The sequence below is a fragment of the Microcaecilia unicolor genome, chromosome 2 (assembly GCF_901765095.1).
Source record: "Microcaecilia unicolor chromosome 2, aMicUni1.1, whole genome shotgun sequence".
Taxonomy (NCBI): Eukaryota; Metazoa; Chordata; class Amphibia; order Gymnophiona; family Siphonopidae; genus Microcaecilia; species Microcaecilia unicolor.
The window spans coordinates 224917698-224939738 of NC_044032.1; positions in this window are offsets into that span (position 1 = coordinate 224917698).

Consider the following 22041-nt stretch of genomic DNA (forward strand, 5'->3'; position numbering starts at 1 on the left):
CTTCTTTCCATTTGATATTTTTTTCTCTCACCATGTCCACCATCCTCCTGTGCCCATATGTGTCCTGTCTACCATCTGTAGCCCTGTCCCTATCCTTTCTCCAGTTTCAGCATCTGCCTTCAAAGTGTTCCAATCCAGCCCTTAAATTCAGCAATTTCCCCTCCATTCATATCCAGCATTTCTCCTCACTCCCCTCCCCTCCATCTATGCGCATGTACTTCTTGTCCTCCCTCCCCTCCATCCATGTCCAGCATTTCTCCTCTCTCCCTTCTCCTCCATCTGTGTGCATCTCCTTCCTTTGTCTTTTCTTCCCTTCATCCTGGTCCAACATTTCTCCTCTCTTCCCTGCCCTCCACTCCATCCATCCATGTCCAGCATTTCTCCTCTCTTCCCTCCCCTCCATCCATGTGCATCTCCTTCCTGACTTCCCTCCCCTGCATCCATCCATCCATGTCCAGCAACTCTCCATTGTCCCCTGGCCTCTCTTCCATCCACCCATATCCAGTAAATTTCCTCTCTCCCCTGCCCCCTCCATTTATCCATCCATGTTCAGCAATTCTCCTCTCTCCTCTGCCCTCCCCTCCTGTCCAGCAATTCTCCTCTCTCCCCTGCCCTCCCCTCCTCTCCAGCGATCTCTTCTCCCCCCGCCCTGCCCTCCCCTCCTGTCCAGCAATCTCTTCTCTCCCCCCTGCCCTTCCCTCCTTTCCTGTCCAGTGATCTCTTCTCTCCCCCTGCCCTCCCCTCCTGTCCAGCGATATCTTCTTTCTCCCCTGCCCTCCTCACCTGTCCAGCAATCTCTTAGTTCTCTCCCCCCTACCCTGCTCTCCTGTCCAGCGATTGCTTCTCTCTCCCCCCTGCCCTGTCCTCCTGTCCAGTGATCTCTTCTCTCCCCCCTGCCCTCCCCTCCTGTCCAGTGCTCTCTTCTCTCCCCCCCACCCTGCCCTCCCCTCCTCTCCAGCGATCTCTTCTCTCCCCCCTGCTCTGCCCTCCCCTCCTCTCCATGTTCAGCGATTTCCTCACCCCCTACCCTCCCATCCATTGTCCAGCGATTCTCCCTGCCCTCCCTCAGCTCCCCGACAGCCCACCTCACTCGCCATTCCTTCCGGGCCCCCCTGCCATTCCTTCCTACCCCCCCCCCCCCCGCGCGTTTAACTGTTTTACATTTCTTCCTCCGTTGCCGGCAGCGCTGCCATTCATTCTCACAGGCAGCTCCGCTCCCCTCTGCCGTGTCCATCTGGCCCTATGTTACATAAACAGGAAGTGCATCAGAGAGGGCCGGATAGATGCAGCAGAGGGGAGCGGAGCTGCCTTTGAGAATGAATGGCAGTGCTGCTGGCGACGGAGGAAGAAATGTAAAATGGTTAAACGCGCGCGGGGGAGGGTAGGAAGGAATGGCAGGGGGGGGGGCCGGAAGGAATGGCGAGCGAGGAGGGCTGTCGGGGAGCTGAGGGAGTGCAGGGAGAATCGCTGGACAATGGATGGGAGGGCAGGGGGTGAGGAAATCGCTGGATGCAAGGGACGTGCGGCGCCGGCCCCACCCTGGAGGCCCGGGCCCGGGGAATTTTGTCCCCCCTGTCCCCCCTCTCGGCGGCCCTGATTAGGCCTAACTGAAGGAGAGGGGCTGGAGAGAAGGTGACCTGAAGAAGGTCTGGTGTAAATAGCAAAACGGTTTTGTCTCAGTAAACGGCAGAGGTACCCAGCAATCAGATGCCTGGGAGATTCCAGCTCTATAAGCAGTGGAGTATCTCACTGAAGGTGAGTGGAACCAACTCAGTGCATCTCATCACAGCTAGGGTCAGCAGGCAAATAAATGTGGTTATTTTCCAGTGTTGTTTATAAGGATTTTTGTTTTGTTTTTTTAATTTCCGTTTTGGGGCAATTTGGTTAATAGTGCACACCATTGATCATCAACATGCACTATATCAATAGGCACACTAATCTGAATTGATGCTGAGCTTGGAAGAAGGTGCCTTATCTATTTATTTGATAAGATTTATATGTTGCTTTTCTAGCCACATCAGCTTACAGTGCTGCGTTGTTCATTGCGAGGATCAGGGCTTTTTTTGAGGGGGTACTGAGTACCGGCACCTTTTTCATCGTCTGCTAAAATTCACTCATGGTCCCCAAGTTATAGTAAAAGAGCTCAGGCTCTACACACCAATTCTGTATTTTCATAGATTCTGTGACTGGTTGCGGGGGGCCTGGCTATTGTGGGGTGGGTCCCTCAGTGATCACCCCACCCCTGAAGGGTGGTCTGGCATTTGAGTACCGGCACCTTTTTTGCTAGAAAACAGGCACTGGCGAGGATAATTTTATAAAGTTAACACATGCTTTCATGCACCTATCGTGCACCTGTTTTATAAAGTCACGTATGCACCTGCTTGACTTTATAACATGCTAGTATAGGTGCAAAAGAACACACATATATTTACCGCTAGCATGTATCCTAGCTGAAGGGCTGGTGTAAATGTGAGGGTGTACTTTTCGCCTCTGTGCATACACACAGGAAAAAGAGGTGATGATACCTCTGTGAGACCTCATTAGAATACTGTGTACAATTCTGGAGACTATTATCTTCAAAAAGATATAAAGAGGATGGAGTCGGGTCACAGAGCGGCTACTAAAATGACCTGTGGTTTTCGCCGTAAAGCGTATGGGGACAGACTTAAAGATTTGGAAAAAAGGCAGGAGAGGGGAGATATGATAGAGACCTTTAAATACCTATGCAGTATAGTCTCTTTTACGTAAAAGGAAATTCTGGAACGAGGGGGCACAGGATGAAGATGATAGGGGATAGGCTCAGAAGTAACTGCTGTTTTTTAACATATTGATAAATGATCTGGAGATGGGAGTAACTAGTGAGGTAATTACATTTGCTGACAAGAAAAAGTTATCCAAAGTTGTTAAATCGCAAGAGGATTGAGAAAAATTACAAGAGGTATATTAAAAGCAAGAAGCCGGCAAAAGTATTGGTTGGACCACTAGATGAGCAAGGAGTAAAAAGGGCACTCAGGGAAGACAAAGCCATAGTGATTAAATGAATTCTTTGCTTCAGTCTTCACCGAGGAAGATCTGGAGAGATACTGGTGCCAGAAATGGTATTCAAAGCTGATGAGTCAGAGAAACTGAATGAAATCGCTATAAACCTGGAAGATATAATGGCACAATTTGACAAATTGAAGAGTAGCAAACCACCTGGACCAGATGGTATTCATCCCAGAGTACTGATAGAATAGAAAAATGAACTTGCAGAACTATTGTTAGTAATATGTAATTTATCTTTAAAATCAAGTATGGTACTGGAAGATTGGAGAGTAGCCAATGTAACACTGATTTTTTAAAAAGGGGAAATTATAGACTGGTGAGCCTGATGTCAGTGCCAGGCAAAATGGTAGAGAATATTAAAAAGAACAAAATTACAGAGCATATTCAAAAGCATGGATTGATAAAACAAAAGCCAACATGGATTTATTGAAGGGAAACCAAGCCTCACCAATCTATTACATTTCTTTGAAGGGGTGAACAAACATGTGGATAAAGGTGAGCCAGTTGATATTGTGTTATCTGGATTTTCAAAAGGCATTTGACAAAGTACCTAATGAAAGACTCCAGAGGAAATTGGAGAGTCATGGGATAGGAGGAACTGTCCTATTCTATGACTCTCCAATTTCCTCTGGAGTCATGGGATAGGAGGTACTGTCCTATTGTGGATTAAAAACTGGTTAAAAGATAGAAAACAGAGAGTAGGGTTAAATGGTCAGTATTCTCAATGGAGAAGGGTAGTTAGTGGGGTTCCCCAGGGGTCTGTGCTGGGACTGCTGCTTTTTAACAGATTTATAAATGATCTAGAGATGGGAGTAACTAGTGAGGTAATTAAATTTGCTGATACACAAAGTTATTCAAAGTTGATAAATTGCAAGAGGATTGTGAAAAATTACAAGAGGACCTTAAGAGACTGGGAGACTGGGCATCCAAATGGCAGATGACGTTTAAAGCAAGCAAGTGCAAAGTGATGCATGTGGGAAAGAGGAATCCGATTATAACTACGTGATGCAAGGTTCCACATTAGGAATCACCGACCAGGAAAGGGATTTAGGTGTCATCGTTGATATGTTGAAACCCTCTGCTCAGTGTGTGGTGGCGGCTAAGAAAGCAAACAGAATGTTAGGTATTATTAGAAGTGGAATGGTGCAACCACACCTTGAATATTGTGTGTAATTCTGATCACCACATCTCAAAAAAGATATAGTGGATTTTGAAAAGGTACAGAGAAGGGTGACAAAAATGATAAAGGGGATGGGACGACTTCCCTATGAGGAAAGGCTAAAGTCGCTAGGGCTCTTCAGCTTGAAGAAAAAGCGGCTTAGGAGAGATATGATAGAGGTCTCTAAAGTATTGAGTGGAGTGGAACAGGTAGATCAGTGGCATAGCTATGTGGAGCCATGGGGGCCTCGGCCTCCCAAAATTTACTCTGGGCCCCTGGTGGCCACTTTGGGGGGAGCCCTTACTGCCATCCATTGAGGTGGCGGTAAGGGCTCCTGCATTAACCCGGTGGTAACCGGGTAGAGTGCAGCACTGCCCGATTATTGCTGGGTACACTGCCGCTTAGTAAAAGGAGCCCAAAATTGTGCAGTATTAAAATCTTTGGTTTTTTTTATTTTCTTCTGGTCCATCTAGCCCTATATCCTGTTTTCTAAACAGTAGGCAAGTCAGGTCACATGTCCCTGGCAGAAATCCAAATCATGGCAACACTCCATACTACAAATCCCAGGGTAAGCAGTTGCTTCCCATGTCCGTCTCAATAGCAGACTATGGACTTTTCCTCCAGAAATTTGTCCAAACCTTTTTTAAACCCAGATACACTAACCGCTGTTACCACATCCTCTGGCAATGAGTTCCAGAGCTTAACTATTTGTTGAGTGAAAAAATATTTCCTCTTATTTGTATTAAAAGTATTTCCATGCAGTTTCCTCGAGTGTCCCCTAGTCTTTGTACTTTTTGAATGAGAAAGAAATTGATTTACTTCTACTCATTCTACACCACTCAGGATTTTGTAGACCTCAGTCATTCATATCTCCCCTCATCTTTCTCTTTTCCAAGCTGAAGTCAGGAGAAAAAAGCAAAAGGAACCAACCTCCGCAAATAATATTAATAATAATAATTATTAGCATTTATTTATATGCTGCTGGTTCTGCAAGGTTATAAGCAGTTAACAATTAACCCCCCCCCCCCCCCACACACAATAACAACAACAAAAAACAAGATAATCCCACCTCTGCCCTTGAGAGGTACAGCATTGAAGTGCTAGGGACTGGTCACCCTGGCATGTCCCAAACAGCCACTCCTGGAAATGTTTTGAAATTCTTGCTGTCTTTGGAATTTTCTTCCTTTGCTCCCTTGAGAGAGTAAAGCTCCCTCTAATTCTGATTTTCCAGTTAGAAGGTATTTGGTCAGAGGATATCCAGAACATGACACACTGATAATGCCTGCTTAGGGTACAGAGGGTTGGAAGATTGTACTTTTTGATTTTCAGTTGTCTTCCAAAAACTAGAGAAAAAGACTGGAGAGTCCAGCCTGGAACCCACAAGACAGCGAAAGGAAGACAATGGTTCCACAGGACTTGTACTAGTGAGCCTTTTTAAATTTGAGTAACTTCACCCCTTTGATTTGTTTATTACTTTTGCCCTTTTCTGGTATGTAAATAGTTAATTTTTGGGTGTGAACAATAAAAATGTTTTGTCTACAGAATACCTCTGTACCTACTTGTTTTGACTTGTATTTTATTCACTTCAACTTAGACCCTGAAGGTTTTGCCACTCTTCCCGCCCCCCCCCCCACCCCCCCATTTCACCAGGCCCTTTTATTGTGTGTGTACTGGTAAATTTTCTGTTATGTTTCCCTTTATTTCTTGAGTGCCAGGGCCCTTTTCCTTTATGTAATGCCTCCAGGGCTACCCTCACTCCCTTAAGAGAGAGAGAGAGAGCGCGAGAGAGAGAGAGAGAGAGAGAGAGAGAGAGAGAGAGAGAGAGAGAACTGGCTACAAACAGGAAAGCTGAAACAAGTACTGTAAACATCAGGTTATCACTCTTAAGGTACTTACGGGATCAGAGTGAGGCCATGCTGGTTCAAGCACATGTTGGCAAATGCCCAGGAGTCAGGGGCTGTACTTGGATAGACAGTCCTAGATGTGGAACTAGCAAGCAGCAAGAGCTGGAACAAAACCAGAGTCAGAATGTTTTGTTTGTTTGTCTTGATTAGATTGTAAGCTCTGTCGAGCAGGGACTGTCTCTTACATGTTCAGTGTACAGTACTGCGTACGTCTAATCTAATGATAAGTAGTAGTAGAACTTGGCTGCAGGCCTGAAATGGAGTCAGGAAGCACCTCAAAAGGCTGGAACAAGATTAGTAGTGAATTGCAAGTGAAGGAAACCTGGCAGGAGGCTGAATAGCTACTTACTTCCCAATAGCTCCTTTAAGCTAAGCTCCATCCAATCTCTGACACCTAGGAGAGTGATCTAGAGGTCTCTGGAATGTCAACTTGTTCTATTTGGCAACCTGGTTTAATGTCTAAGACTCTTGAGCTCCTAGGTTGACCCCAAATCAAGTTCCCTGACATTAAAATGACACTTGTGCCTAAACTTTCACACTAGTAGCATGCCTCTTTTTCAACTTATTAGTACTTTCCCGCTGTATTACTACTACTAATAACATTTATATAGTGCTACCAGCCGCACGCAGCGATGAACACTTGACATAGACAGTCCCTGCTCAAAGAGCTTACAATCTAAGTAAAACAGACAGACAAGACATTACGGGCAAGGGAATTACAGGGTAAAGGGGAACAGGGAAGGAGGAGGAGGGCAAATGAGTAATGGTTAGGGGCCAAAGGCAGTAGTGAAAAGGTGAGCTTTCAACATAGATTTAAAAACAGGTTGCAATAGTCCAAGCGAGAAGTAATAAGGGTGTGAATAAGGATTCTGGTGGCATATTCAGAAAGGAAAGGGCGAATTTTGCTAATGTTGAACATAAAGAAGCGACAGGTTTTGGCGATTTGTTGAATATGGGCAGAGAAGGAGAGAGAGGATATTAAGTGATTAAGCGATAGCAGTGTATTAAGTGTATTAAGTGATAGCAGTGATTCCTGTGCACAGCTGAGAGAGTTAAATGGAATCTAGAGATGGAACAGCCAAGGTGGCCTGTATCCTGCAGCTCCAGGGATCTGCAGAAGGGTGGGAAGGGAAACTGAGGAATGCGGAAAGATTTTTCTTCAAGGCCTTAGCTCACTGGATCTACACTCCTCATTTGCTGGGTCTTTCACTCTTTTCCTTGAAGCACAAGCTCCACTGTCCAAGCCAGAAGACTGCATATATTTAAAATATATCTACTGAGTGAATAAAAGAAGTTCATCTATTCTATTTCACATACATTAGGGAAGAACTTCCCCGAACAAGGAAAATGGAAATTGGTTATGTGTTGTTCAGTTATGTTCCTCTTCTGTTTGGACTCATTTCTTCTCCCAAACTCTAATTCCTCATTCAAGACTCATTATAGAACAGATTATTTATGTGTACTGGGGCTGAGCAACCCCCTAGGGTCTGGTGCACAAACAAATTCATCAGGGTCTGGTACCACAACTATATAACTCTCACAAAATCCTTTCAAGTGCACACAGACCGTCAAAGAGCCCCTAAGAGGAGGTTTTAGTAATAAGTGGCAGTAGTCAGGCACAGTAAATAACAGGAAAAATGTGGCAAGAAGACTGTTCTGATTTATATTAAACTAGTAAAAAAGGCCCGTTTCTGACAAAAATGAAATGGGCGCTAGCAAGGTTTTCCTGGGCTCCCCTCCAGCCACCCATGTCCAGCGAGCCTCCTCTCTCCCCTGCCCCCTCCAGCCACCCATGTCCAGCGACCCCCTGCCCCCCCTGCAGCCACCCATGTCCAGCGACCCCCTGCCCCCCCTGCAGCCACCCATGTCCAATGACCCTCCTCTCTTCCCTGCCGCCCTCCAGCCACCCATGTCCAGCGACCCCCTGCCCCCCCTGCAGCCACCCATGTCCAGCGACCCTCCTCTCTCCCCTGCCCCCGTCTAGCCATCCATGTCCAGCGACCCTCCTCTCTCCCCTGCCCCCCCTTCAGCCACCCATGTCCAGTGACCCTCCTCTCTCCCCTGCCCCCTCTCCAGCCACCCATGTCCAGCAACCCTCCTCTGGACATGGATCAGCTGTGAGGCATGTTCCCCCCCCCCCCCCCCCAGGTTCTGAAGTTGACATCATAATGGCTACAGTGATGTCAGCCTGATCTACGGAGCCTAGCACACCAACTCGGAATGAGCCACGGTCCCAGGCAGCAAGTCAGAAGGTTGGAGGTGAGAATTATTATATAGGAAGTCTCATTTTTGGCCCCTCCAAAAGTATACAAATGTATACAATTGAAGGGATTAGAAAATAAATAGGCAAATACCCCCGGATTCTATATAGCGCGCCTTGCTTTCAGTGTCCAAATCCAAGCATATTCTGTAACAACATGCATAACTTAATTGGCTTAACAAGCTAATCAGCGTTATTGACAGCACTTAAAAAATAATGAGCACTAATTGCCAATAATTAAAATTTATGCCTGCAAATTGCTAAGTGTATTCTGTAATGCACAGCGCCTAAATTTTAATGCGCACAGGCAAAAAGGGGCATGGTTATGGGCAGGGAAATGAGCATTTCATGGGCGTTCTAAAATTTACATGCATTGTTATAGAATATTTTATTTATTTATTTATTACATTTGTATCCCACATTTTCCTGCATAGCAGTAGGCTCATTGTGGCTTACAGGTTCCGGAGAGGAGAGTACCAACTCCGGGAATATATACAGAGTGGAAAATAGAGTAACAGTAGGTGCAAGGAAACTGATAAGGTTCCGGAAAAGAGAATACAACTCTGGGACGAATATATAGTAGCATATAGAGAGAAGTAATGCCAATGAGGCTGATAAGTCTCCGGGGATGGGACTACAGCTTCTAGTGAGCAATACAGAGTAGGATAAGGGTAGAAGTACACTTAATTATAACTGGAGTGGTAAAATTCGTACAGTTTGAAGTAATAGGATTATGTGGAAAGGGTACTGTTCATTTCTTAGTTTGATAGATGTGATGCATTGTTCATGAATTCATGAATCAGTTCAGGTCTGCTGGGTAGGCTTTCCGGAAGAGGTGAGTCTTGAAGTCTTTTCGGAATTTTAGATGGGTGTTCACAGTTCTAATGTTTCTAGGTAATGCGTTCCAGAGCTGGGTGCAAATGTAGGAAAAGCTGGATGCATATGTTGAATATGGCTCTCTGTGCCAAAAGTACGCGCCAGGATTTACGCCATGTTTTTGTTGGTGAAATGGAGGCGAATAGATTTAAGTGCTAGGGTTTTAACTAAGCATATTCTATATATCATGCCTAAAAATTCGGCACCGAAAAGAAATTCACCTAAGCACATTCTATGAAGTAGGCCTGAATTTACGCATACTTTATAGAATAAGTCAAAATTTCTGTGTGGTTTATAGATTATGCTGAGCACCCGTGTGTGTGATTAATTTTAGTCATGGGCAGTTACGTCAAGTAAAACCTGGTGGAAATGCTGCCAAAATTAGAGGCAGAGTGGGTGTATTCTGTAACAACATGCACCATAGCCCTTATTTTCACCCTTACAGAATAGCACTTAGGGCATATATACATGCAAAGGGGATGCCTAACCTCAGGCTCTAGTTAAAGAACTGTCTTTTACCAGACCAGACCCTTTTTTGTCATCTGAATTATGGAGTCCTTTAACAAAGCAGCAGTAAGCCCAATGCGGGCTTACCGTTCACTAAAAGGGAAGTACCGCCAGGCTACCACAGCAGCCCGGCAGTAGTTCCCACCCCCAGCACGTCATATCTGGCATTACAAAAAAATTGTATTTTTATAGCACCGGTGTGTACCCAGCGGTAATCGGGCAGTGCTGTGCGCTGCCTGGTTACAGCTGAGTTAGCGTGGGAGCCCTTACCACCACCTCAATAGGTATGAAATAGGATGTGCAGCATTTAGCATGCGCTAACCTTTAGTAAAAAAGCCCCTTAACTCATAACTTTAAACAGCTTCAGACACGCCTCTAGTGCTCTTGCTGGTATAAAAAGGCAAACCTGCTCATCTACTCCTTAAAATCTTCACATGTAAATGTGATCTAAAACCATACACTCACTCACACACACACAAATGCTCCTGACTATATTAGAAGATTAAAACCAAGGGAACATGTTAAATTAAAAAAAAATCGAATTGCCTAGCTGCAAGGAACTGACACACGTACGATATCATAAGTATGATCATGTTTGCTTGTATCTCACTGTTTGAATTATGAGAGAGTATTTCACAATTATATACCTACATTCATGATAATTATATTGTAACATATATAGGTATATGTGTATCCTGACAAAAAATGGAATTTATTTATTTAGAACATGTGAGTAACATAGTAAGTGATGGCAGATAAAGACCTGAATGGTCCATCCAGTCTGCCCAAACATGCTCCAAACACAAAATTCCCAAACCTTCCCATCGCCGAAATGTCCCATTCTCAGTTCCAGGGAGAAACTCTCCATTCCCTCAAATAGGAAATAGAGTAGAAGTGAGGGAAGAGACTCCCAAAAAGCCAGTGAGGTTGTCAAGCCACAACTGCCTTAAAGGATTCAGTACAATGCAGCCCCTCAGGCCAGAGGGGAGACCCCCCCAGGCACTTGCAACAAAAAATTAAAATGCCAAGCACTTGATATACCGCTCATCACAAAAAATGCTGCTGTGCAGTTTACAGAGTATAAAATTCAAAATCCAACAGGAAGGAAGAGAAAGAAGAAAAAAAGAGAGAACAACAACAAGAAAATAAAGATAAAAATTTTTAAGCCAGATGAAAGGGGGCAGGTTAGGTAGGGTTGTAAACTTCTCGGAATAGCCAAGTCCTGAGTTTCATCTTAAAATTTGAGAATGAGGTTTCGGTTCTGATGTCTAATGGAAGTTTGCTCCACAGAAAAGGGCTGGCATAGGAAAAAAGTAGTGTGTCAGGAGACATGAAGGTAAAGGCATTTGGGAGAGCAGAAGGTGGAGCAAAACCTGTTGAGAAGTGCAGAGGAGACAGCTGGGAATGTAGGGAATCAAAAGCCTGGATAAGTAATCCAGTGCTGAGGGAAGGAAGCCTTTAGAAACAATCCTAGCTGAAAGGGGTTGTCATTGCTCAGTGCAGAGAAGTGAGGTGACATGGTCAAAACACGGAGAATTGTGAAGAAGTTTAACTGCTGCCGATTGAGGGGAAATGCTAAGTCTGTTTCTAGATTCAAGCCTTTCAACAATGTGGGGCCAGTATTCAACGTGATTTAAGCAGACATGAGAGGTTTCTACCCATTTTAAAATATGCTCACCATCACCAGCTGAATATTGACCCAACAGAATCTAACTCAATTATAAATTTTTGTTCTTCTTATAGAAGGAGTGGCCTAGTGGTTAGGGTGGTGGACTTTGGTCCTGAGGAACTGAGTTCAATTCCCACTTCAGGCACAGGCAGCTCCTTGTGACTCTGGGCAAGTCACTTAACCCTCCATTACCCCATGTAAGCCACATTGAGCCTGCCATGAGTGGGAAAGCGCGGGGTACAAATGTAACAAAAAATAATATCACCCTGTTTCTACAGTTCATAAATGTTTTTGATTACAAAAAAAATTCCAAATCGCTGAGGGCTTCTTTTACAAAGCCGCACTAGCGATTCCAGCGCGGCAAATGAGAGGAAACCCGTAGGCATTGAATGGGCTTCCTCTCATTTGCCGCACCAAGAATCAGTAGTGCGGCTTTGTAAAAGAAGCCCTGAGTGTCCTGTATCAATACAATGTTTAACTAAAAAGAGCATTTTCTATATTGCACCTGATGTTATTTTTACGTTCTTGTAAACGGATTTAACTTTCCCTGTGGCCTTCCCAACATAGATCATCTTGCAGGGACATGAAATAAACCATATTAGACATGTCACAATTTGATTGATGTTTCAGTAGAAAGGTGTAATTTTTGTAAGGTGCTGAAACTCTGTTATCTCTGAACTACTGGGACAAGCTGAGGAGTTACCACATTTAGAATGACCTACAGGGGTCTGAAAATATGGTTTTAAAGCTGGTGATGCAGAGCAAGCTGTTCTTTTTAAAGATTTTGTCTCTCTAATATAGGCCATAGTTGGTTTTATCTTTCTGAAACAGTCCTGGCCATCTGATGTAAACCAGTTATTTCTAATGACCTGTTTAATCTTTGATGCCAAATATGAAATTTATAAAGTGTGGATGACATCAGTTTTTTTCTGTTGCAACCATGTAGCACGTGTCTCTCTCTCTCTCTCTCTCTGTGAGTCATATAGGCAGAGATTCTATATATGGCGTCTTAAAAATCGGCGCTGAAATCAATGCCGACTAAGCGTATTCTATAATCAGTGCCTAGATTTAGGCGCCGATTACAGAATATGCTTACTTGATATTTCAGTGTCTAAATCTAGGCACTGATTATAGAATACGCTTAGTCGGCATTGATTTCAGCGCCGATTTTTAAGACGCCATATATAGAATCTCTGCCTATATGACTCACAGATTTTTGACAAGGTTGGGCGGAGGAGGTGGAGATCCTATGGAATATATCAAAAAGATTTAGTGCTCATTATTGCTTGTTAAGTGCTGTTAACAACACTGGTTGAATTACGCACATTGTTATGGAATATGCTTAGATTTAGGCACAAAGTGCTAGGTGCAAATACAGTCTCTCAAAAGTGCATGGTTCGGAATAAGGTATCTTTTAAAAATATGGCCCAGTCCACATAAATCTACGTGCAGGGATTTACGCCACATTTTTGTTGGTATACATGGATGTGCATAATTTTAGGTGCTGAGATATCAACTAAGCGTATTCTATATACCACACCTAAATCTTATAGAATACGCTTAGGCAAAAATGATTTCCGTGCGGATTTTCCAGGCGCCAAATACTCAGTGTACCTGAATGTAACTCACCTTGAGCTACTACTGAAAAAGGTGTGAGCAAAATCCAAATAAATGAATCTCTATCCCCTGGATTCTATACAGTGCACCTAGAGATCGGTGCCAAAATCGGCGTGGATTCTATAACAATGCTCGTAATTTAACAAGCTTTAACAAGCTAATGAGCGCTGATAACAGCACTTAACAAACAATAATGAGGCATTAATTGCCACTGATTATTATTTAGGCACACAACTTGCTAAGCGTATTCTGTAACGATGTTTGCCAAACTTCTAACACAAGTAGGCAAAAAGGGGCATGGTTATAGGTGGGGAAATGGGAATTTCATGAACATTCTGAAATTTATGCACCTACTTATAGAATACAGCTCAGTGCGCCTCAACCCACACACTGGGATTTATATCACATTTTCATTGGTGTAAATAGATGTGTGTATAAATCCCAGTGTGTACTGAGCATGATGTAAATAGGAACAATAAACATAGTTTGAAATGTCTATATGCAACAGGGGCGTAGCCACGGGCGGGCCCGGGTGGGCCTGGGCCCACCCAATTTCGGGTCAGGCCCGCCCAGCAGCAAAGTTCCTGACGGCGATTCCAGTTGAAGGGATTCCCACACGCTGCCTGCCAGTGCCGGCTGCCGCTCAATCTCCTCGCGCTACTAAGCGCTAACCCGGAAGTCTCTCCTCTGCAAGAGAGACTTCTGGGTTAGCGCTTAGTAGCACGAGGAGATTGTTGAGCGGCAGCCGACAGGCAGCGTGTGGGAATCGCTGCGACTGGAATCGCCATCAGGAGCTTTGCTGCTGGGCGGGCCTGCAAGGAGGGTGAGATGCTGCAGCTGCACGGGGGGGGGGGGGAGATGTCGCATGGGGGAGGGAAGACGGGAGGACACAGCAGCTGCACAGGGGGAAGGGAAGATGGAAAGAAAGATGCTGCACAGGGGGGAGGGAAGATGGAAAGATGAGGCTTGGTTGGTGGGTGAGGGAGATGCAGCAAAGGGGTGGAGGGGTGAGGAAGGGAGAAGTCTTGGCTGTGTATGAGGTGGAGGGAAGGGATACATGCTGCATACAGAGGGGATAGGTGGGGAGGGAGAGAAATGGTAGGCATAGGGGTGGAGAGGAGGGAGAAATGGTAGGTATAGTGATGGAGGGAGGGCGGAGCAGAGAAAATTTTGTGCCCACCCACTTTGGGCTCAGGCCCACCCAAAACTGGCTGTCTGGCTACGCCACTGATATGCAAATGCCAGAAGCCTAAGAAATATGATGGGAGAGTTAGAATATATTGCACTAAATGAAAAATTAGATATAATAGGAATTTCTGAGACCTGGTGGAAGGAGGATAACCAGTGGGACACTGTCATACCGGGGTACAAATTATATCGTAGTGATAGGGTGGATGAAATTTGTGGAGGTGTAGCATTGTATGTTAAGGAGGGCCTTGAATCAAATAGATTGAAAATTCTACAGGAAACAAAATACATCTTGGAATCCCCGTGGATTGAAATTCCATGTATAAAGGGGAAAAGGATAGTGATAGGAGTGTACCACCGTCCGCTTGGCCAGGATGAACAGACAGATGTAGAAATGTTATCAGAAATTAGGGAGGCTAACACACTGGGCAACACAATAATAATGAGTGATTTCAATTACCCCGATATTGACTGGGTAAATGTAGCATCGGTGCATGCTAGGGAGGTAAAATTCCTTGACGAAATCAAGGATTGCTTGATGGAGCAGCTGGTACAGGAGCCAACAAGAGAAGGAAAAATTCTAGACCTAGTCCTTAGTGGATTGCATGATCTGGTGTGGGAGGTAATGGTGATGGGGCCGCTTGATAACAGTGATCATAATATGATCAGATTTGATATTAGCTTTGGAGTAAGTATATGCAGGATATCCAATACGTTAGCATTTAACTTTCAGGAGACTATGATAAAATGAAAAAAATGGTGAGGAGTGGCTGCAAGGGTCAAAAATTTACATCAGGCGTGGATGCTGATCAAAAATACCATCCTGGAAGTCCAGGCCAAATATATTCCATGTATTAAAAAAGGAGGGTGGAAGACCAAACAACAGCCGGTATGGTTAAAAAGTGAGGGGAAGGAAGCTATTAGAGCTAAAAGAAAATCCTTCAGAAAATGGAAGAAGGAACCGACTGAAAATAACAAGAAACAGCATAAGGAATGTCAAGTCAAATGCAAAGCACTGATAAGGAAGGCAAAGAGGGACTTTGAAAAAAAGATTGCGTTGGAGGCAAAAACACATAGAATTTTGTTTTAGTTATATTAAATGCAAGAAACCGGCAAAAGAATCAGTTGGACCGCTAGATGACCAAGGGGAAAAAGGGGCAATCAGGGAAGACAATGCCATATCGGAGAGATTAAATTAATTATTTGCTTCGAAGATTTCGGAGTGATACCGGTTCCAGAAATGGTATTTGAAGCTGATGAGTCAGAGAAACCGAATGAAATCTCTATAAACCTAGAGGATGTAATGGGGCAATTTGACAAATTGAAGAGTAGCAAATCTCCTGGACCGGATGGTATTCATCCCAGAGTACTGATAGAATTGAAAAATGAACTTGCAGAACTATTGTTAGTAATATGTAAATTATCTTTAAAATCGAGTGTGGTACTGGAAGCTTGGAGGGTAGCCCATATAACGCCGATATTTAAAAAAAGGTTTCAGAGTGGATTCAGGAAATTATAGACCGGTGAACCTGACGTTGATGCTGGGCAAACTGGTAGAGACTATTATAAAGAACAAAATTACAGAGCATATTCAAAAGCATGGATTAATGAGACAAAGCCAGCATGGATTTAGTGAAGGGAAATCTTGCCTCACCAATCTATTACATTTCTTTGAAGGGGTGAACAAACATGTGGATAAAGGTGAGCCAGTTGATATTGTATATCTGGACTTCAAAAGGTGTTTGACAAAGTACTTCATGAAAGACTCCAGAGGAAATTGGAGAGTCATGGGACAGGAGACAGTGTCTTATTGTGGATTAAAATCTGGTTAAAAGATAGAAAACAGAGAGTAGAGTTAAATGGCCATTGGCCAGTATTCTCAATGGAGAAGGGTAGATAGTGGGGTTCCTCAGGGGTCTGTGCTGGGACTGCTGCTTTTTAACATATTTATAAATGACCTAGAGATGGAAGTAACTAGTGAAGTAATTAAATTTGATGATGACACAAAGTTATTAAAAACTGTTAAATCGCGAGAGGATTGTGAAAAATTACAAGAGGACCTTACGAGATTGGGAGAGTGGGCGTCTAAATGGCAAATAACATTTAATGTGAGCAAGTGCAAAGTGATGTATGTGGGAAAGAAGAGCCTGAATTACAGCTATGTAATGCAAGGTTCCACGTTAGGAGTCACCAACCAAGAAAGGGATCTCGGCGTCATTGTTGATGATACGTTGAAATGCTCTGCTCAGTGTGCTGCGGCGGCTAGGAAAGCAAATAGAATGTTAGGTATTATTAGGAAAGGAATGGAAAACAAAAATGAGGACATTATAATGCCCTTGTATTGCTCCATGGTCACTTGCCGCCCAGTTAGTGGGTGAGACCTTATCGCTAGGTCAATGGGTAAGGTCTCAGGCTGAAAATGGACACCATCTGTTTTTAATTTTGCCGCACATCCATTTTCAGCAGCACAAAAAAAGCCTTTTTTCCAGGTGCACTGAAACAATGACCTGCACGTGTTCAAAACACGTGCTTATAACAGTGCAGTCCACTTTTAGGCACACCTTAGTAAAAGGGCCCCAAAGTGATTTAAGTGGGCTGGAGAGGCTTCAGCTTGCTTAAATTGCTCTTGGCCACCCAACTGCCGATACTCAGTGGCAATAAATGGACAGGTCAGAGGCGGTACAAGGGGCGATGTTGGGAAAGAGGCAGCCATTTTGAAGATGCTGTCGCTAGAGGCAGGAGTGAGTTGGGTTCTCCTTCGTTGTACTCACTTTGACCACCAGGGAGCTAAGGTAGGCCTCCGGGGAGGGGAGTGGGTAGGCCTAACCAGACTGAGGGAGGGGGGTTAGGAAAGGAGGGAGATGGACTGGGGCAGGAGGGGGCACCCAGGGCTCCAGACAGTGCTGAAAAGGTTATGCCAGTTCCGGTCAAAATTCAGCCAAGGCCCACATAACTGTCTTATGTGGACCCTAGCTAAATATCGGATGGGACCCATATAAGCTGTGGCAGCCATCCCCATTTAAATTAGCCCCAGATATTCAGTGCCAGTGCCTGGACATGGCCCGACACTGAGGCTATTTCTGCCCACAGCAAAAACAACTGCTGACCACTGTGCTCTGAATATTTGTTTATAGTTTAATCTGAATTTGATATACCAGCATTACAATCACTTGGTCACAGCAGTTAACAATAAAAGCACCCCGTTGTTAATACATATAGAATATGTAACAACCGGGAATATATATATTCCATATATATATATATTCCATATATATATTCCATATATATATATATGGAAAGAGGAGCCCTTAGAATTTCTCTAAGATAATTTGCCAATAATGGTTAGAGCATTTTATCATTTATTAATTTTTCCTATACTGACATTATTGCAGAGCAAGTCAAATTGGTTTACGATAAAATTTAAAAACATGCAACATAAAAGAACTCCATTAAAATAAAGGAAAGCATAAAACATATCTTTCAAAGAAGAGAAAAAAAACATACATAACTGCAAATACCAAATAATACAAGACTAACATAAAACAACTATTATTAATCATAGGTGCTCTCCCAAATTCCAAAATAATGAGGAATGATAAGCACATACAAAATTAATCCAAAATGAATGTAATTGCACATCAATATTAAAAAGCATTCCTCATTAAAATGCTTGCAATACCTGTGAATGTGGTACCAATAAAATTTACTATGGTTAGCAATCATCGGCATCATTTTGAATCTAGCACTGGAATGGGCAGGAGTGCGTAGGGATCATTTCTACCCTGACCCCATTCCCTCCCTGGGGACTAGCCAGGTAGGCTCAGGAGGCCTACTGGGGTTCGGATAGGGGAAGAAGTTATGTAGAAGAAGGGGGTGGAAGAAGGAAGCACTGGGGGCGGGGATATGGAGTTTGGGGGCATTGGGGAGGCTCAGAGTTGGGGGGGGGGCTATGAAACAGCAGCTCGAAGATGGAGGCACTGGGGGGGGGGGGAGGGGGTTGCCCAAACAGGGATCATCAAACGGGGAGAATTACTACCACCTGACCCCCTTAAGAGGAAGCCCAGGCCACAGTTTTGCAACTGTTGCTCCCAGGATAGAAAAATAACGATGTTTGTGAGGTTCATTGCTAGTAGCATTATTCTTGTACCATGGGAGTGACTAACTTGCGGTGCTGAGATACCACATATTAGTGACTCCTGTGGGAAATTAAGGTGTGGTAAAAAAAATTTGACTTTTGCCCTCCTAAATCAGCTTACCAGAGAGAAAATATGACTGCAAAGAACTGCAAAACGTATGTGTTTTTTCACAACAAAGAAATCTTCAATAGGCAGTACTTAGAACCTTTGCCTGATATTACACCATGAAAAGCAAATTGTACAGTAAAATCCAACATCAGACACCAATTATCATGCAATACAAATATTTTGTTTATCATTTACTTTTACTGAAGCCACAACCAGGACAAAGTCACCAACCTGTTTCACCGGGAAGTCTAACTGCCTTGGGGAGAAATTCTGTCACACATCTGCTTTCATAGAAATTTCTACCTTCAATAACAATCCAACTCATAAAGTAATAACATTTAGGAAAATTAGAATTATTCTCTGTTCAAAATGATGAGAAATTTCCCAGTGGCAACCAGACTGTAGTAAAAGTGTATGTATTGATCTCTTTCTTATGAAACAAAGGAGAAGATCAATTGAATTTATTATTAAAATGTGAATCTAAATGGCTATTTTATTTGAACACAGTTTAGCCTCAGAGGTTAAAGGCTACCTTAGTTTTAAAGCCTTTTCTCCAATTAAATATTTATGTAAGGCCATGATGATGAATGATCAGTCTGTTGTGGATTTGAGTCTGGTGCATGTGATATATACTGATGGAAAATAATCAATAAATGAATTTGCATGAATTTATTTTTAATTGACGATAGGGAATTATTATACACATGGATGTCTGTTCTGGATTTTTACTTGCAATGTCCTCTGGAGAAGCGTTTTCTTTGACACAGTGAAAAAAAGGGGGAATTTCATTCTCTCTGACAGGTTTAAACGAAAGTGCCTTTGTATCTTTATAAAATAGCACCACAAATCCTATAGAAATTATGTCTAATGTGAAGCTGCAGACATTTTACAGGTGTAAATGTCTATGCATAAAGTATTTGCAAGGTACATATTTTATCAAATATAAGCATTAAGTGGGCCTTTTACAAAGGTGTGGTTGCATTTTTAGTGTGCTAAACACTAGAGATGCCCACATTCTCCTATGGGCGTCTCTAGTGTTTAGTCTTTGCTTGTTTTCCGGCGATTTCATTTGGCATATTACAGCTGACAGAGAGGTTTGAGCAGCGGCGAATTGCATGGGATATCTCTGTTTGAATATAATTGATTGTGAGCCATCTGTTTTACCAGGTTTTTTGCATCAAAGATTAATAGACCCCTGAAGCAGGCCACTACGGCCGAAACACGATTCGTGTCGGGTCGTTTTTATTGATTTGAATAAAGACCTTGTTTAGGAAACACCATTTGTGAGAGGACTTCATTTTTGGATCCACTGTTCGTCTATTTGATTCAAGTGTGTGCTAAGAACACTATCATGCCTTTGTAAAAGACCCCCTAAATGACTGTCAGTGCTACACCCAAAGCCCACCCCAGAATACACCTATATCCAAGCTGCATAAAATTATGCACATTCTGGTCATCATGAAGGCAATATTCAAAGCGATTTAAGCAGAGAGGAGCCTTTCTTGCCTGCTTAAATAGCTCCCTGCTGCCTAAACGGGGATATTCAGTGGCACTTAACCGGACAGAGCAGCTGAATAACCCCTGAGACCTCCCAAACAAAAAGTGGGCAGGTCAGGGGCGGCACTGGGGAGGAGCCCTAGGTTATGCGGGTGCTGGTAGTATTCAGTGCCGGCACCCGCATAGCTAAGTGGCTTCATTTAGGACAGCTCCAGCTGTCCTAAATAAAGCCACTTAGCTATGTAGGTGTCGGCTCTGAACATCAGTCCGACACCCACATAACTATTATTTTTAAATTTAAAAAAGTCCTTGAGCCCCCTCCCACCCCCAGCCAATGTCCCCTCTTTTCCTCCTTCCCTCCCCAGACCGCATTGACCCCACCCTCCATATGACTCCTGCCCCCCCCCCAGCCATGAAGGTAAGCTCCCAGGCTTACCTACAAACCTGGCGGTCTAGCAGGGTTGTTGGGGCAGTAGTGCAGCCTCCTCACTCCAGCCCCTTGCGTCACCTTTGTAAAATGGCTGCTGCGAACTCTCAGGGCAGCTTGCGTTACTTACGAGAGCTGATGTGAGAGGTTGCTGCAGCCATTTTACAGAGGCAACACAAGGAGCAGGGGCGAGGGGGCTGCATTCATGCCCCTAATGACCCAGCTGGACCACCAGGGATGTAGGTAAGCCCAGGGGCTTACCTTTACAGTTGGGGGGGTGGGGGTGGGGTTTTAATGTGGGCTTGGGTAGGGAAGGAGGGGACATTGGTGGGGGGGGGGGGGAGACATGACTTCGGGGCTCTTTTAAAAGAAAAAAGCTGGGGCTGCACAACTCTTATGTGGCCCCAGCTGAATATTGGCCTGGCCTGCATAATCTCCAGCAGCCTTCCTGCCCCAAATTATTCCCTTATACTCAGTGCTGGTGCCTGGACATGGCTCGGCACTGAATATTAGGTGATAATTTAGCCAGTGACGATCAGCGTTTAAAAAAAGGCTGACCGCTGCCAGCTCAATATTGGAGGGTCTAAAACTCTTTTATTGGAGGTCATGTAGAGTAATTTAATAAGCCTCATTCTACTTGCATATGCTCCCACAAATGGAGATTGGTTAAAGGGTCTAAAACTTTTTTTATCTGAGTTTAAATTTAGCTGTTAAAGCCCTAGAACATTAAAAAGTAAGTATCAGGGGTTAGGGAGGTCTAAATTATTTTGTCTAAATCTCACCACCCATCCCCCCCAACTTCCACCACTCCAGGCACCTTTCTTAATTTATAGTCAATGATCCCAATTAAGAGGACAAGAGGGAAATTTGTCACCACAGGATTTTTTTTTAATAGCAAGTGCTTCACATAAGAACAAATTATTATTCACAGTTGAATGAGAAGGAAATAGAAAATGATAAAATATACTACTACTATTTAGCATTTCTATAGCGCTACAAAGTGTACGCAGCGCTGTACAAACATAGAAGAAAGACAGTCCCTGCTCAAAGAGCTTACAATCTAATAGACAAAAAATAAAGCAAGCAAATCAATTAATGTGTAGAGGAAAGAGAGGAGGGTAGATGGAGGCGAGTGGTTATAAGTGGTTACAAGTCAAAAGCAATGTTAAAGAGGTGGGCTTTCAATCTAGATTTAAAGGTGGCCAAGGATGGGGCAAGACGTAGGAGCTCAGGAAGTCTATTCCAGGTGTAGGGTGCAGCAAGACAGAAGGAGCGAAGTCTGGAGTTGGCAGTAGTGGAGAAGGGAACAGATAAGAAGGATTTATCCATGGAACGGAGTGCACGGGAAGGGGTGTAGGGAAGGACTAGTGTGGAGAGATACTGGGGAGCAGCAGAGTGAGTACATTTATAGGTTAGTAGAAGAAGTTTAAACAGGATGCGAAAACGGATGGGCAGTCCGTGAATATACCAAATAATCTTAAGGCTCCCTGTATTAGTTTAGGTTTCCCTACTTCCTTAGCAACTATAAATAACAAAATAACTTACCGCTACTAAGATGCAGACAGCAATCCAGCAGTGAGGTGGGTTCAGTTCATTGAGTGCCACAGTTGGTGAGAAGTTGTATACGTGCACTCAGTACAAAGAACTC